This window comes from Pongo pygmaeus, chromosome 16 (genome assembly GCF_028885625.2).
Source record: "Pongo pygmaeus isolate AG05252 chromosome 16, NHGRI_mPonPyg2-v2.0_pri, whole genome shotgun sequence".
In the NCBI taxonomy this organism is placed as follows: Eukaryota; Metazoa; Chordata; class Mammalia; order Primates; family Hominidae; genus Pongo; species Pongo pygmaeus.
In genome coordinates this window covers 97,953,724-97,967,007 of record NC_072389.2, presented here as the reverse complement: position 1 = coordinate 97,967,007, position 13,284 = coordinate 97,953,724, and the positions used below count along the sequence as shown (strand labels likewise).

The following is a 13,284-nucleotide window of genomic DNA, read 5'->3' as shown; positions in this document are numbered from 1 at the left end:
ACTTTTTAGGACTCCTTTTGTGCCTTGTGAATTTCCCAATCAATGGGATTGTTTTGTTCACCTCTACTTATCTACTAATTTATCTACATCTCTTGGCTAAGCAGGCTGTCAGAATGGAATGTAGTTCTCACAGCTCTGTGCAGGGAGTTCTTATCCTCTGTCCCTCATGAAATGCTCTCCCATATACTCCTTATCTCACAATTAGTGCTTGTTTTTCTTGCCATCCTTCCACTTTGGAAGGTAGCACATTGCTTATTATCTGCTCTCATCCTTAGCTTTCTCTCAATATCCTTTGAATACATCATAAAGGTCAATTTGGAATCAAATCTTGCCCTTCCTCCCTCCCTTGTTCCTGTAACTACATTGTCTCTGCAACTTGAGGTTATTGCTGAAATAATTTTTATCCTTCAGTGACTTACCTCTGTCATTTGCCTGCTTTTTATAATTTTAGATCTATGTGTAATTTAGAAGACTTTGATGAAGGGAGTTTATTTGGCTTAGCCTTCTTAATGTATGCACTGATTTGCAACTTGGGAACAATCCAATTAGTCTTTTATTGACTGTCTACCATGTGTCCATGGCTCTGCCAGCAACAGTGGGGGTACAAAGAAGTAAAAGTTTCTGTCTTTGACTTTGAGCAGAGTACAGTTTTATTGGGGGACAAACCAACAAATTATCCTATAGTTCTACCTGGAATTATAGGATAGTATCAAATAATGTGTAATCAAGTGGCAAATTATATGACTCCGACTCTGAGTGCCATATGACTCAGAGATCAGTGTGGGCTGAAGTCATCTGTAAAGCTTCACGGGGAAGAAGGGTCTTTACCTGGGCCTTGAAGGACGGGGGAGATTTGAACAGGCAGGAGGGAATTACAGATGGTGGGGCACAAGGAGGCTCAGCATGGTGTTTCTGTAGCGTAGAGAGGAGAATCACTATTACAGAACAGAATTCATGCTGGGTGCTTAAGGTGGGCCAATTATTGGAAGCCTTAGTAGGACAAGAGGCACTCTTCCCAAAAGAAAGCATACAAAGAAACAGATTGCAGAGGAAGTATTTCTGTGCCAAGTCAGATCACCTTTGGTCTTCTAGGTCTTATAGCATCCACCAACCCACATAAATTTCATACCCACACTGCTGTTCTGGACTGGCCAGTGCCAATTGGAGAGAATTCTCTCTCCATCCAAAACTGCTCAGCACTATAAATAGAAACCCTTACCAACTGAATTTTTGAAAGGGTTTACACCATCTCCTTTAGTTTGTTTTGGCTGTGGCTGTTGGTTACACACAGCAGTAACAACTGTCCTGAGTGGACCTCCTGCCCTTGTGCCATGTTCTGAGTCTCTCAAACCAGCTGTGACAGTGGGAGGAATTTGAGATACTTGCAATCGAGAAGAACCTCTGCTATCGTGCGGAAACCATGTGCCCATGGCATTCCCTGTGAACCATCCTCAGACACGTCCTGCACTGCAGCAGCTTGAGGGTCACTGTCCACTGTCACATGGCCTACTTGAGCCCTACGAGTCACCAAGTACAAGCCAGCCATTGATTAAGAGTAGAGTAGAGAAGAAAGCAATGCTTCTTGTTAGGTAATAGCTGATCATTATAGGAAATATAGTTGTCAGTTTCTTGATTATTTCTTGCTGCTTTTACTGCCTTCACTTTCTTGATCTTTTCTTCCCCTTTTTTCTCAGGAAGAGCAAACTCAAGTATTATTTGCTCTTAAGAACTGTTAAGGAACAAAAGATAGTTTCTGATTCTCCATATAAAGATATTTCAAGTGATTTTCATGGGCAAATCTGTCAGTTTAGATAGGAACAGGCTAAGATGAATCCAGAACATTTTACCTTTGGAAAGAATTTGACTTGCTAGATTTTGCTAAACTGTTACAATATCTTCAGTGAGAAGCAATGCTTCACCCAGACTGAGACTCCATGGGGTGTGAAGTAGCTCAAAGAGCTTTTCACAAAATCTTTTGGTTTTCTGTCATGATAATGTTTTAAGAGACTGACATTGACAGCAGGGAGTAATATGCTGAGATGGGAGTCGTTCTTGTTTGAGCTGGAGGACTTAGGAAAGAGGCTGACCCATGTTTCATTTGCATAGTCTACACGGTGTGATATGAATTATTAACATACCCATACATGCACAAACTTGACCTCACCTTGCCCTAGTAACCAAGAAAATGGCCTTATACTCAGCTGAAAGGGATACTGGAAATATAACCCAATAAAAATCAATCACTTATTGAATTAACAACAGCAATAATAATAAAGAAAGAAAGATGTGGCTTTTCCAGACCTTTGTAACTCATGTATTATATTTGCAGTCTCGGTTCCTTTGTCTTCCTCTGCCCATTGTGACACCATAAACGTTGCAGATGGTGGCCAACAGTAGACTCTTGCCATTGTCTAAATCTTGACATTGGCTAAATTTATTACCCCTTCCTTAACTGTAAGTGATTGCAAGTGGAAAGGCAAATATATCACAAGAAAAAAACCAATGAATAGGTGCCCGGGGCCATTTTTGAGAGTCCTCCATTGCTTCCAAGTTATGCAGAAGTTATAAACTGGCCACACTCAAAGAAACTGCTTGGACTACAGGGAACATCACTGGAGTATCGCTTCTGAGTTTCTAGTCATTAATGTGGTCTGGGGCTGGAGGCCTGACAGTTGATGCCAGCGCATGAGTAGCATAAAAAGAAGGGTGTTCAAGTAGACCTGGAGTTGCTCCTTGTTTTGCTGCACTGGGATCTTTGCTGCATGGGACAAGTGGCATATCTCAGCAATAGCAAGTTGCCTTTTGGTTGAAAGTATAATTCTTATTTTTATGCAACAGATGGTTATGGTTGTTACTTTTGCTTGAAGTAAATCCGTAAGACAGAAAATAAGCCCACAAGGTCTAGAGGGGAGAGAAAAAGTTGAATATTAAGAGCTGAATCTAATTCCTTAGAAACTGAGCAAGAATTAGGAGAGGTGACCTATTTTTTTTAATGGCTGTTGGTTTTTGTTTAGTTTCAGTTTTGTTTTTGTTCTACATAAAGATCACCCTGGGGATCTTTAACAGGTATTTGAGCAACAACTGTTTCATTTTTGGTTTTTGTATTCCTGACTGTAATGCCTACTGCTTACAAGCCTCTGATTTAAGAATGGATTGCTCATGCTGTGCTGCTTTTTTAAACAAGTCCACCTCTTCATCTAATAGGTCCTAATTACATTTGAAGGCTGGTTGGGTGAATAAATTAAAAGGCCCTTCACTGGGTGGTGTAGTATTGATCAGAAGAACAAAAATCTATTCTTAATGGAGGAAAGAAATGTATCGGGTTAAATCATAAAAGTATAAGACGTAGCAGCTTAAAGAGTTTAAGGAGGTTTGACCATGCAGTTCCGTGTGCTTCATTTATTCATTTATTTATTGAAAAAGCATATATTGGTCTCTGTATTAGCACTGTTTCAAGTGCTTGGCATCTACATAAGTGAAAAAGCAAAATCCTTCTCCTTCTGGAATTTTACTTGTAGTGCAAGAGAGAGACTCTAGGTGTGAATATAATAAATAAATACATTAATTGCATGTTTGAAGGGATATGCACAGCAGAAGAAAGAAACACACAGAGCATGGTAGGAAGGATCAGAAGTCCCCAGGGTGGGAGTGGGGAGGAGTTTCAAGATTGCCCAGAATGGTGAGGCTGAGAATCATCTAGAAGGTGAGGTCTGAGCAGAGACTTGAAGTAGGAGAGGGCATTAAATAGGGAGATATCTGGGAAGAGTGTACCAGGCAGAAGGAATAGCCAGTGAAAGACCCCAATGCTGGAGCATGCTTGGCACCATCCTGGGAGTGGCAGGAGGCCATTGTGGCTGGAGTCAGTAGACCAGGGGGCAAGTGAGGTCCAGAGGAAATGAGGGGGCCAGACCACACAGAGCCTTGTAGGCTACCGAACAATATATTTCACTCTGAGAGAAATGGGGAGCCACATAGAGTTCTGGGCAGAGGATTGATGTCATTTGACTTAACATTTTGAAAGAATTAGTTAAGTTGCTCTGTTACAAATAGAATGTTGCGGGGTCAAAGGCAGAAACCAGAACCAGTTAGAAGGCTATCGTAGTAACCTGAGCCAGGGGAGCAGCCAGGAGGCAGTGGGAAGTGATTGGGTCCTGGGTATATCTTGAAGGTAGAATCAGCTTTGTTTCCTAATGAATTGACTACTGGGTATGAGCAAAGGAGAGAGAAGAGGATGACACAATTTTTGGCCTGAGTACCTGGAAGATGGAGCTGCTATCATGAAAATAGAGGAAGCTGAGGTTAAAACAGGCTTTGAGGGAAGGACCAGGAATTTGGTTGTGGATATGTTGTGTGTAATATATCTATTAGATGTGCAAGTTAATATCTGATAGTAAGAGTTGGATCTATGAGTCTGGACTTTGGGGGAGAGGTTGAACTGGAGATGGAATTTTGATAGTCATAAGCAAGAGGGTGGTATTAAGTCCTTGGAACTGGATGGGAAGGAGAAAGGACAAGGTCCAAGAACTGAGCCTTGGGGCACTCCAACATTGAGATGTCCAGGAAAAGGGGTAAATTACAAACGAGACTGAGAAAGCACTGCGAGGGAAACAGGGAAGTGGGAAGAAAGTCAAGACTTTGGTGTCTAGGAAGCTGTATTATGGAGGAAACAGTGGTCAATGTGCTACACTGAGTATTGCGGGTGCAGCAAGCAAGATGAGCCCCAGGGGCTGACCACAGAATATTGAACCAAAAACAACAAACATAGGCATCTGTATTTTTATTTTTAACTTTATTAAAATACTGAGTTTTATTTCACGTGTATAATTTTATCTCCCCACCATTTATTTCCATGTCTGACCACCGCTACTACTATGTCCTATCATAACATTCCATACATACTTAAAAAACCAAGCAAAGAGTGGAGTTCCATCTTTAAAAACTAAATAGGCATTTTGGACAACACATTCTTGGCAATGGAACCTAGACAACATTTAACAAACATGGTAGGGAAAGTTCTCACTCTGCATTATAAAAAGGACAGCCAGATATCAACTGTTATAGAAATGAAATAAGACAGAAAATTTTTGACAAATTGTTTAAACTATTTTCTTTTTTTTATTATTATTATACTTTAAGTTTTAGGGTACATGTGCACAATGTGCAGGTTTGTTGCATATGCATACATGTGCCATGATGGTGTGCTGCACCCATTAACTCGTCATTTAGCATTAGGTATATCTCCTAATGCTATCCCTCCCCCCTCCCCCCACCCCACAACAATGAGAACACATGGACACAGGAAGGGGAACATCACACACCGGGGACTGTTAAACTATTTTCTTAAAGAGACTTCCTCCACTGCCAGAGATCTCGAATAGCCTCCTGGTAAGTCCTCCAGAAGCAATTCTTCACATAATTGAAGAACTTGGCTTCCACTTTGGGAAAAGTAAGACCTTTTTCTACATTTGCTTGCATTTTTGCTTTAATGTCTTCTACAGAACTAGGTCCTTTTGGTGTTTTAGAAGTTTTTTCCTGTTTTTTGAAAAATTCTTGTCCTTTTGTTCTTGGTGTTAATGATGGTTTTGTCTTTTCTATTCTGATTTGACTTTTGTGCATTTTTTGGCTGGAGTATCTTGTATAGATTTCTTCACTGGTGCTTTTCCTTCAGTTTCCTCATCATCAAAATCATCAAGACCATCATCGTCTTCATCATCACCATCATCTTCATCAGCAGCAAGTTTTACTTGTTTCTGTGGAACCTTGCTACCACCTCCGGTGGCAGACCGCTTTCCAGACATACTTAAGAGTCTCACATCCTCCTCCTCTTCATCTTCTGACTTTGCATCTTCCTCCACAGCTACTAAGTGCTGTCCACTAATATGCACTGGCCCTGAACCACACTTCAACAGTAAGATCATTGGTGGTGTTATTTCAAAGTCCCCAAGGGAAACCATTGGCTGTACAGACATTTTCAAAGTTGCCAGTGTTACTTTAATTGGACTGCCTTCGTAATTCATCACCTCTGCTTCAACAATGTCCAATTCATCCTTTGCACTAGCCCCTAAACTGACTGTTCTTAAAAATAACTGGTGTTCATTTTCATCATTATCCACCTTAAAGTGGTAATCTTTGTCAGCCTTTAGTTCACAACCGAAAAGATAGTTCTGGGGCCTCAAGGGGCTCATGTCCACATACATGCCCATCGAATCTTCCATCAGGTGGCGGCACGCACTTAGATGGGAGAGAAGGTGGATGGATATAAACAACCACTGCTCAAGAGAACAGCTGCTCAGGACGGAATCACACACGGGCAGCATCTTTATTTTTTTGAGGATTTTTTTTTTTTTTTTTTTTTTTTTGCCTAGAGGAGAGCAAAGAAACAGGACAGCAGCTAAAAGAAGAGGAAGTTGGGTATACATATATATATATGTATATATACACATATATAGAATACATATACATATATACACATATATAGAATATATATACATATATACACATATATAGAATATATATACATATATACACATATATAGAATATATATACATATATACACATATATAGAATATATCCACATATATATACACACATATATATAGAATATATATACATGTATATATAGAGAGAGAGATGGAGTCTTGCTCTGTCGCCCAGACTGGAGTTCAGTGGCACAATCCCGTCTCACTGTGACCCCCTGGGGTTCAAGTGATTCTCCTGCCTCAGCCTCCTGAGTAACTGGGATTACAGGTATGCACCACCACACCCGGCTAATTTTTATATTTATAGTTGAGACAGAGTTTTGCCATGTTGGCCGCACTGGTCTCGAACTCCTGACCTCAGGTGATCCTCCTGCTTCAACCTCCCAAAGTGCTGAGATTACAGGCATGAGCCACCATGCCTGGCCAAGAGAAGAATCTTTTTCAGATGAGAAAAATAACTACAGTTTTGTATGCTGATGACAGCAGTCCAGTAAAGAGAGAAATAATGATGAGTCAGGAGAAACAGGAAAGAATTGCTTGGATGCTGTGAGTGTCTTGCTGGCTGCAGAGTGGAATAGTTGCTGAGAGATCCAGCTATGAGGTGGCATGCTAAGGAAAGTAGAAGAAAACTGAAGGAGGCTGAATTCCTAGTCATGATGGAATTGTCATCTAAGTCCAGGATTGCCTGCTTCTGGATCTTTCTTTCTTGAAGAGAAATAAACTCTTTTTTTCCAACATGTTATTAGGAGAAATTTCAAACATATAGGAAACTGGAAATAACTGTATAGCAAACACCTGCCATCTGGTTTCTACAATTAACATCTCTCTACACTTATTCTGATATACCTATCCATCTCTCTATCCATTAATTTCTCTTATTTTTAGTGCATTTCAAAGTGAGATTCAAACATCAGCGTATTTCACCCCTAAACACTTCACCATGTATACTGCTACCTAGAGTTCAATATTTAGTTATAGTTATTTTTTCTTTAAGAAAAAATTTACCTAAAATGAAATGATCTAATTTTACTGTACTATTTGATGAACTTTGAAAGGTGCATGCACCTGTATAACCCAACCTCCATTAACACATGGAACAATACCCTTACCCCAGAAAGCTCCTTCATTCCTGTTTCCAGTAAGCCCCGGCCTCCATCCCATCCCCAGAGGCAACTGCTGTTCTGATTTCCTTTTTCATCATTGATTAGTTTTCCCTGTTCTTTAGATAAGTGGAATCACATCGTAAATACTCTTTTGTGTAAGGCTGTTTCACTCAGATAAAATGTTTTTGCGATTAAGCCATGTTGTTGTATTTATCAGTAGTTCATGGCTTTCCGCTGCTAAGCAGTATTCCACTGTATGAATGTAATATGGTTTGTTTATCCATTCTGCTATCAGTGGTCACCTGATCTGTTTCCAGTTTCTGCCTATTGTGAATAAACCCACACGAACAGTCTTGTACAATTAGTTTTATGGATGTTTGACTTCATTTTCTTGTATAGAATTGCTGGGTCAAGTAATAGTGTATTTGTCAGGGTTTTCTAAAGACAGAATCAATAGTGTGTGTGTGTGTGTGTGTGTATGTGTGAGGAGAGAGAGAGAGAGAGAGAGAGTGAGAGAGAGAGTGAGAGGGTGTGTGTGTGTGTTTATTTTAAGGAACTGCTTCACATGACTGTGGGGTTGGCAAGTTTAATATCTGCAGGGTAGGCCAGCAGGGTTGGCCAGGGAAATATTAATGGTGTAGCCCAAATCCAAAGACAATCTGGAGGCTTTCCTCTGTTTGGGGGAACATCAGTCGTTTCTCTTAAGGCCTTCAACAGATTGAATGAGGCCCATCCACATTACAGAGGGTCATCTGCCTTACTCACAGTCTACTGATTGAAATGTTAATCTCCTCTAAAAAATAACTTCACAGCAATATCTCAATTAGTGTTTGACCACATATCTGGGTACCATAGCCTAGCCAACTTGACACATACATGCTTAGTTATTAAAGAAATGATCAGGCCAGGCACAGTGGCTCACACCTGTAATCCCAGCATCACCTGACGTCAGGAGCTGAAGACCAGCGTGGCCAACATGGTGAAACCCTGTCTCTACTAAAAATACAAAAATTAGAGGGTGTGGTGGCGTGTGCCTGTAATCCCAGCTACTTGGGAGGCTGAGGAGGGAGAATCACTTGAACCCGAGAGGCGGAGGCTGCAGTGAGCCAAGATCGCTCCACTGCACTCCAGCCTGGGCGACAAGAGCAAGACTTCATCTAAAAAATAAAAATAAAAAATAAAAAAATAAAGAAATGAGCAGATATTTTTCAGAGTGGTCACACCATTTTACGTTTCTACCAACAACGTACACAGATTCCAGTTGCTCCACACCTTTCCCACCATCTGGTGTTACTCGTTTTAATTTTATCCATGCTAGTGAGTGTTGATTGGTGTCCTATTGTGGTTTTAATTTGCATTTTCAATAGCAAATGATTTTCAGAACCTTTTTCCATGTTTATTGGCCATGCACATATCTTCTTATTCACGTTTTTTTTTTTCCTCCAGTTATTGATTTGGTTGTTTGGATTTTATTATTGAGTTTGTATTGAGTTGTTTTTAGTAAATATTTTCCTATCTGTAGTCTATTATATATTTTCTTCATGATGTCTTTTAATCAAAAGTATTTAATTTTGATAGTCTAATTTATAAAAATTTTCTCATTTATGGTCACTGCTTTCTGTAACTTGTCTAAAGAAACTCTGCCTACCCCCAGCTTGCAAAGATGTTCTGTGATTTCTCCAAGAAGCCCTATAATTTTACCTTTTATAATTAGGTCTCTGATTTATCTTGAATTTGTGTTTGAGTGTGGTATGAGGTAAGGGGTCGAGGTTTATTGTTTTCCATATGGATTTTAGTTACTCCAACCCTATTAGTTGGAAAGATTTGACACCTTTGTAAAAAATCACGTTTCTGAACTCTAGTCTGTTCTATTGATCTATTTGTTGATCTTCATACCAGGACGAGTTTGTTGATTACTATAGCATTATAGTAAGTTTTGATTTAGATTGTTTGTCTTCTAACTTTTCTCTTCTGTTTCAAGATTGACTTTGATACTTAAGTCTTTTGAATTACCACATAAATTTTATTTTTATTTATTTATTTTGATTATTACTAAGTTTATTTTCATTGTCTCAAGGTCCGCTGAACTTTGGATCCAGGCTGTGTCAATAGGGTAGTGTGGTGCCTCCTGTATACCTGTCTCTGCCTCCTACAGTCCTTTTTATTTATTTTATTTCATTTTTTATAATAGAGACAGGGTCTTGCTATGCTGCCCAGGCTGGTTTTGAACTCTTGGGCTCGGGCAGTCTTTTTGCCTCGGCATCCCAAAGTGCTGGGATTACAAGCATGAGCCACCGCACCTGGCCGTGTCCTTTACCATCTTCAGAGGGCTTAGCTTGCAGTTTCGGCAGAAGGATAGACTCCCAGGAAGACTGTGAGAGAGATTTGGGGCCCAAGTTGATAATATCAAATACACTGAACTTGACTGTGTTCACCATGTTCTGGCTCTAGAGAAATGAGAACTGCTACTGAGGTTGGTGCCATTTTGTGTATCTTCTGTACCTTGATGTCCCTCAGAAATCTTGCCCCTGGTCTTCCTATTCCAAGGACACAACAGATTCCCTGTTTCTCTGGAGATGAAATCTAGATCTTCAATTTTGGAACCAAATTTGGACTCTTAACTCTGGAACACCAATTTCTTCAGCAACTTGTTCTCTGGAATCAATCCCAGGGTATGGGTTTTTCATAAATACCTTGATGAGAGTGCTTAATTGAGAGGCACTGTAGGTGGTACAACACCATCTGGCTTCTCTACTTTGAAACTCTGTGTCAGGTCGATCTTGCCCATGGCTCTGGCTTGATTCTAAAGTCCCAGGTGGTTCTGGTCTTTTCTGGAATCCAGCTCTTCGATTCTGAAACCAAATCTGGATTCTGGACTCTTCTGTATTGATTTCTAAAGCAAGTTTTTGTTTGGTAGCATAACCTGGGTAAGGTTTTTGATTGAAGGTATTGATGAGGATTTTCAACTGATCTTCTGTGAATTCGGTGCGACTGTGCTTATGATTTGTTGTCACCATCTTATGTAAAGAGGTGTCTTCAGCCATGCTGGAAGAGAGTCCTGGAGGCTGAGCTACTGTCAGGGAGGCAAGAATTACCATATAAATTTTAGAATCACTTGTCAATTTCTATAAAAACCCAAGTAAGATTATGCTTGTGATTAATTGAATCTATATATCAGTTTGGAGAGAACTGCCATATTAAAAATGTTGAGTATTCGATCCATGAAAATGGTATGTTTCTTTATTTATTTAGCTATTTTTTATTTATCTCAGCTATGTTTCATAATTTTCAATGTAGTTATTGCATGTATTTACAAATTAAATACTAAAAATTTTACTTTTTTATGGTATTCTCTGTTTAATTGTTTTTATTTAATTCCATTTTCAACTGTTTGCCACTAGTACATAAAATATAATTGATTTTTGCATATGTATTTTACATGGTCTGATCTTGTTAAATAAATTTATTAGTTTTACTTGTTTTGTAGATTCTCAAGAATTTTCCATGTAAACAATCTTGTCATCTTCAAATAAAAACATTATAGTTTTTAAACCTATGTTACACTAATATTTTGTTATTTGTAGCAGTATGTAATCATTTCTAATCATGTGAGTAGCACTAGTGAAATTTTGACAATGAACGAATGCCAAACACAATGGAGTTTTTTACAACGTTATTTATAGTTTCTAAAACTGTTTTCAACTAAATGTTCAACAATAGAGGATTAGGTCAGTAAATTTAGGGTACATAAACTTATGATGAAATATTGTGGAGCCATTCAAAATCTCATTCTTGTGTAGTCTCTAAGGGTATAGGAAAATTCTGATGTATCATGTGGAAAAAAACACTCAAGATACAAAATAATCAGAATACGCTAAGTTATTCTGTGTTAAAAAAAGAATTTCATAGTCTTGGTGTTTTAACACAGCAAAGTTTATGATTCATAAGGATCAGTAGTCACTACGGATTCTCAACTGATTGTGCTCTACCATCTTGTGGCTCCAGCATTTGAGATATGTGGCCCTTTTAGTTAATGCTACAAAGAAAGAGAGACTGGAGAATAACCAGGTTATTCTAAGACTCCAACAACATTCCTGGCTTGCTGTCCCTGGAAGGAAGTTTATCTTATGAGCTACCACTGCCAACACACAGAGCACCTACATACCTACTATCATAGTAAACCAACATGTTAATCAAATAATTGCCTGAGTTCCCAGACAGAGTTCACATCATTTAAGTGTGCTGTGCACACTAGCCTGCTGATTCTCCATGTGGAGGAAGGAAGCATATCATAATTATGTTGATAGATTACGTTTTTTATTAATATCTTTAGACACCTTTTACTGGAGATTGTTATACTTTTATTGGGAGTGGGGGAATAGGGCACTAGAAGAAAAAAAGGGAAACTGGGTATATGTATTTTGAAAAAGCATTTTCCAAGTGACTATGATATGTTACTCCTCAAACCACTGATCTCAACTTTTCTTCATAAAAATGAACAAAAATTAGCAGCTTGAAGAAGTGAATGAAGCAGAGTGCCAGAAAAGAGGAATTCAAACACATTGAATTCATATTTGCAGTGAGACTGGGAAACAGATCATGTTTATAAAACAGGAGCAGACAGCCGTGGGAAAGGGCAATGCTAAGAAGAAACAGATCTTGGAAAAACACATAATTTCCAAAAGAAAAAATAGCATAAATATCACAGTGGATACTTCAGAAAAAGTCTTAGAAATCAGACCAACTAATGTTATCCTCTTGAAAAGCAAAACCAAAAGTCAGAGATGAGAATTACAAATGAAAAGATAAATTAATCAAGGGATTAATAGAGATAAAAGATAAAAGCAATCAATAGAGCCATAATAATCAAAAGATAAAGATCATCAAGAATAGAGCTAGGACTGTCAGTAGAATAGAAGTTCCAGGAGGAGAAACAGAAGAAGATGAAGAAGAGAAAATTAAAGAAATTATCTGAGCTAATATGACCTCGATAGTATCACCATGTGAAACCTCGCCTGTTTTTTTTTTTTTAGTCTAAGTTCAGGCCCAAAAGGTGGAGGGCAGGAAACAATTTTGGAACGTAAGTCACAGCAGCTAATACAGTACTTGCTCCTGTAACTGGTCAAAAGCCTAAGTTGATCATCCTAGCTCTATTTTTCACCACCCTTTTCCTGTTCCCCTTACCTTCTGCCAGCAACTCTGATGAATGAGTTTCCTTCCTGGTGAAATGATGCCAGCCTTCATTTCCACAGGATCCAAGCTCTTGGTGGTCCTGTCTTTACTGGATTTCTGCAATTTTCCACCAATACGGTGAAACTTTGTCTACCAGACAGTCTCACTTGCTTCTATTGCAGGACAGCAACCCAATTTCCCCATAGACATTGGGATTAATTACCCCAGTCAGTAGAGTGACTCCTCCGCCTGTTAGTTTGGTGGTATGAGAAATAATGTGGTTGGGGTTCACTGTCAAGCTATAATTTTATTGATATATCACTGTGATCTCTAGCGGGAGTTTTCTTACCTTAGGCACCAGGCACTCCAACCCCATCAAACTCAAGGTCATAACAAGGGAAAGCAATTCTTCAGTGAATTGTTTGGTAAAATAGGAGACAGACAACTCCCACATCCACACTTTACCTCCCAGACTCATGCATTCTGGCGATTGTAGTGGCCCTGCATATTGGCTGCTGATTAAAGGGAT

The 13,284-nt window shown here is 39.1% G+C and overlaps 2 pseudogenes; both read right to left on the bottom strand.

The window, feature by feature from the left end:
* Window positions 1–5,332: 5,332 nt before the first annotated feature.
* LOC129014021 (nucleophosmin-like) lies at window positions 5,333–6,215 on the bottom strand (annotated as a pseudogene).
* Window positions 6,216–10,014: 3,799 nt separating this feature from the next.
* On the bottom strand, window positions 10,015–10,627 carry LOC129014020 (double homeobox protein A-like; annotated as a pseudogene).
* Window positions 10,628–13,284: the final 2,657 nt, after the last annotated feature.